We start from the raw sequence: 5076 nt of genomic DNA, 5'->3' as shown, positions 1-5076 counted from the left end.
ACTGCATATTTAGTTGGGGTGAAGGGGAATGACTAGTAGGAGATATGCAGGAAGAGGCGAAACTAATACTAAATCCTACTGGCTCCCCACTACCTGCCAACCCTTGAAAATACTGCCACTGCTACCTAGCCGGTGTTAGCTCCCATAGAGAGTCCTGTGAATCCACATTTCATTTCTGTTGCTTAAGCTAGCGGAGAAACACACACTGTGGTAAGAAAAATATATATACCTCACCTTGGCTTAGGAGCTCTGGTGACGTAGTGGTTATGAGTTGGGCTGCTAGTTTCAAGGTCTGTAGTTCAAAACCACCAGCTGTTCAGAGAGAAAAAAAAACCTTGCTTTCTACTTCTATAAAGAAATATATTCTTGGAAACTCACCAGGGCAGTTCTGCACTGTTCTATGGGCTGACTATGACTCGACACCAACTTTGTGGCAGTGGGTTTTTGAGAGCGTCTCGCTCGTCTTAGAGGAAGACAGGCTGATGTAAGGCGGACGGGGCAGGACTTCTTTATGGAAGGGGTAATTTTAAGGGATAAAGCCTTAGTCCATGAGTAGGGCTCAACCAAGTAAGAAGAGAAATACTGGCTTATGGTATCCTTTTATTTTGGATAATATTTTGGTCAATGCAATCAAAGAAAGTTGTGTTAACATCCATGTGTTGGCTACTCAGGAAAAAGAAGGCATCTCTTATCTCATGCTTACCCTCTTCTGCATAAACCAAGGTGCCTACAGGTAGGTACAGGGAGATTGCCATTTAATCAGTATTACCTTGCCCAGGTCTGTTAGAAGAATTTACATAGACTACTGTCTATGGTGAAAAAGGAAAATAGCGTATGGACTTTAATAACTCCCTGTTTATACATTGGCATTGTTTAAGTTTAACTGATTTACTTACCTTTTACCTGGTGAAACATGCTTGTTTTTTGTGTGTGTACCTACCACACAGTGAAATACCTGGGCATGCTCAGCACTTAATGAATGGTTTTCAAATGAATTAAATGAAAGATATCCATGATGGTGACACCAGACCATTTGCAGGAATAATTAAATTCCTTTGAGATTCTCAACCATTCATTTCCATCCTGACCACTGTGCTCAGACTCTAGTAATGACTTTCGAGGACGACTTTCAACCCTTACCCTTTCTTCTTTAAGTCTCAATGTTGTTCATTGGTACCTTGAGTGATAACTGCTTTCATATGGAAACTTTATTTTTTTTAATATGGTAACTTTTAATGCTTAAAAGAATACTTTGAGCCTCTGTTAAGTTTTTTTTAGTACATTCACTTTTCCTCCCAACAATATCAGTTAAAGCACAATTCGAGACATAAAATGAAGTATTCATGGTAGAACTGATGACCAAAATATGAGGAAAAGTCAAAAAGTACCCCTCTCCCCAACCCAGGTTTCTGTTTAATTCTTGAATGGGTTTATTCCAAACAAAGCATGTTTAAACACATCACTACTGTAATTAGGTATCTGTTGACAACTTCTGTAAGCAATACTATTGTCTTAGTCTTATACAGATCCAGTCGAAACAGGGACTTCCACGGGGATCTACGGCACGAGTTAAATTCAAGGCAGACTCATCTCAAGAGTACATCAATCATTGCCACCAGTTCCCTCTTTCTCCCCTCATCTTCCCCTCCTTCCCCTCATGGTATCGCTACTCCCATTACTGTTCCTGAGGGGTTTATGTGTCCTGGATTCTGTGTGTTCAGAGCTCTGATCTGTACCAGTGTACATGCTCTGGTCTAGCCAGATTTGAAAGGTAGAACTGGGGTCATGATAGTTGCGGGGAGGAAGCATTAAAGAACGAGAGGAAAGTCATATGTTTCATCAGTGCTATACTGCACCCTGGCCGGCTTATTAGGAAGAAGTTTTAAGAAAATTGCATGTGAGAGAAAAATGTCAGGGGAGTTTTTTCCATCCCAGTAATATACTTGTTCATTCTTCAAGGGAAGCAAGGGCTGTCTTATGAGAATTTTGTTGATAAGCCTTAACCCAGTCACCCCACAGCCCTGATCTTGCCCCTGCAGACTTCTTCTTCCTCAAATGCAAAGGACATTTAAAGAAGCTTGATGTGAGTCCCATAAGGTTGCCCAAACTGCCATTTGGATGCGCTATGAATCAAAGAGCCCAGAATTTTTTCAGGGAAGGGTTAGAGAAGGAAACACAGCCTTCCGAAGTGTATGGACCGAGATGGAGATTATGTTGAGAAGCAATAGCTTCGCACGAGGATCCTTTTGTTCAATAAAGCTTTCTAGGATAGTATAACAATCCTTTACGAGGTACTCTCAGACAGGTGGCACATAAGAGATTTGGAACATCTGGCCTTCAATCTCTTCCCCCTGACTGTGTGACCTTGGGCAAGTCACCTTAACTTACTGAATCTTAGTTTCCTCATCTGTAAAATAATGATGACCATAATAATTAAAGACTTCTCTACCTCATGTGGGAATTTTCATTCCCAAATTTTTTATGAAAGAACTTTACAAAATAGTAAATACTGTTACATTTTTATTTGCTTGTTTTACTAAAGCCACAGCTACTGCTGTAATGTTCTCAAGAAATCTGTCTTCCCAAAGGTTAAAGACTTTTTGGATGGCTACATTGGGTTGTTGAATGGAATGTGATCTCTCTTTTTCTCCTATAGCAACCTGGAAAACACAAAGGAAATAAACAATAAAATATCTTTCTCATGACAAATGTTCCTGTGGGAAGAGTGATACAAATATCTTGTGAAATGTTTTGCATTCCTTTTTGGCCTTAGGATCTGACCATATGCGGAAAACTCCAGCCACGGTGGCCCTTAGACATCTCATTAAGATTCAGAAAGTCCACTAGGAAGTATAGATGAGCTTTCATGCACGTGGAAGACCATAACTTGGCTTCCTTTTTAAAATTTACAATCCGTTGCTTTGACCAAATTCTTTTTTTTCTTTTTTACTTAATTCATACATTTATCTAAGGCAAAGTGATCTCAGCCCACCTAAAATATCACTTTATTACATTTTTGAGATAGGGCATTATGTCACAGTAAAAGAATGAAGAGCAGAAGGGATTTGTGACATTGGGCAGAGAAGGTGCACGTAGCAATGAATTCTGTCCACTTTAGTAGGTCAAAGACCATGTATGCGTTAAAGAGCTTCATGCTTTCAGATTGCTTCTTTTCTCACTGTGTCAAAACAACAAGAAGAAAAAGGCATGCCGTTTATAGATATATGGATATATACAGAGAGAGATACATCAGATATATAGCTTTCTTATAAAGTCAGGGTTTACCAAAGATCTTCTTATTTTAAGTGGCAAAGAAGTGAAGAAAGATTTGTAATATTTACTGACTTAGTAGTATTTATTGAAGGCCAATAGAAACTACCCATTGTATTGTCCTTATAAGAAAGGAATCCGCTTCTATGAAGGGGAACCAAAAGACACGCTCTTGTCTTGGCAAATCCCACTGTTATTATTTAACCAGCATTTCAGGCATTCGGTATTTTTCCAGGGATGTGATGTCAGTCAGATCATCAAATAAGCTGGTGCTTCTATTGACCTCTCTTACCTGAAATGTTTTTAGATGGAATGAAAACACTTTTAGTGCTCACTTCCTTAGTTCAAGAGAAGATGTAGCAGCTGATTAAAAAGGCACACAGCCTCTCTCAATTTCTCAGTGATTTGCTTTTGACCTGAGCTCATTCACCATGCAGACAACCCCCGTGTCCCTCCTCACCTTTCCCTCCTTGGTGTTTTTTCTCTCCTTGGCTATCTATGGCACAGCCTCAGGCACACCAAAGCCCCAAGAAGTTTCCTCGGCGAGAGCAATGGAGCAACAGGTAGTCTAACTGGGCAAATCAATTTGTGTTAGTAACGGATCATCTGAATATTAATGCAAATTCATCCCACACCAGCCCTGAGTGTACAGCTTTTCAAGATTCAAATCATGTATGTCTCTTCCCTTGTTGAAATCCTGCAGCCCATTTAGATCCCACACAGATGGTTTATTTGAAATAAAATATATTCCTTTGGACTTACTACTGACCACATTTTTCTTGTAGAGCTCTCTTACCTCCTCCTCAGTTAGGGTGTTTTCAACATTGTAGGAAGAGTTCAGGAGCCCTAGTGGTTCAATGGTTAAGCACTCAGATGCCAACTGACAGCTTAGTGGTGCTAACCTACCAGGCTCTTCAATGGAGACAGATGTGGGAGTCTGCTCTCGTAAGAATTGTGGCCTCAGAGCGTAGTTCTACTCCACCCTGCAAGGTCAGTAGGAGTCTGCATTGGCTCACTGGCTACAAAGCAAGACTTTGCCATTGTGTAAGTCTCATTGATAAAGATCTGGAATACATACAGTCACACACACACACAGACTCACACACACACACCCCACGGGAATGAACGGAGCAGATCAGCAGAGCATCCTGTAAAGGCCAAGATCATCTATGAATTGGACTGCCCAGTGAATGGCTTTGTGAAATGAAGTAGAAAGCCTAGCTGGTAATGAATTTTATAGCCACCCCACCTTTTTTAAAGATGCAATCTTTTGGGGAGGTATTATTCACGCTTCCCCTCTTTTACCATCATTCAATTTCTGAGACCAGGTTCAATATGAGACCTTAGCAAAAGCCAGTGGGTCATATTTTCCATTCGACTTGCCCAAAAGATGTTCATTCCCTACTTCTCTATGTGCAGCACAAATGAGCCATGGCCTGGCAGAGTTGCTCCTGTCAACCATGTCACCATGCTGTGTCCATGGTGGAATAGGCTACTGTGATTGCTATTGATGGAGAAGATTAGCTAGAGAAACATTAGTAGCCCATACCAAAGTGCTATTGTCATCTCGACCAACACTAGCTCTGCCTCTACTACCTGCACAGTGAAACATGGAGTGGAGTCAGTGCCTCGGGTCGTTCACATCAATTGGGTCTTACAGAGAAGGTCAGAGTGAGCTGGAGAGATAGGTCTAGTGGCAGTAACAACTCCAGCAGAATGACAAAGAACTACCCAAGCCCATCACCTCCTCTGACTCTAGAAAATGTGCTTGATATGTGTTATCTATTTGGAGATCTGTGCCTAAAA

The sequence above is a fragment of the Echinops telfairi genome, unplaced genomic scaffold (genome assembly GCF_000313985.2).
Source record: "Echinops telfairi isolate 266 unplaced genomic scaffold, ASM31398v2 ScPeMD7_3533;HRSCAF=4204_0, whole genome shotgun sequence".
In the NCBI taxonomy this organism is placed as follows: domain Eukaryota; kingdom Metazoa; phylum Chordata; class Mammalia; order Afrosoricida; family Tenrecidae; genus Echinops; species Echinops telfairi.
Note: the sequence above shows the minus strand (reverse complement) of the source record.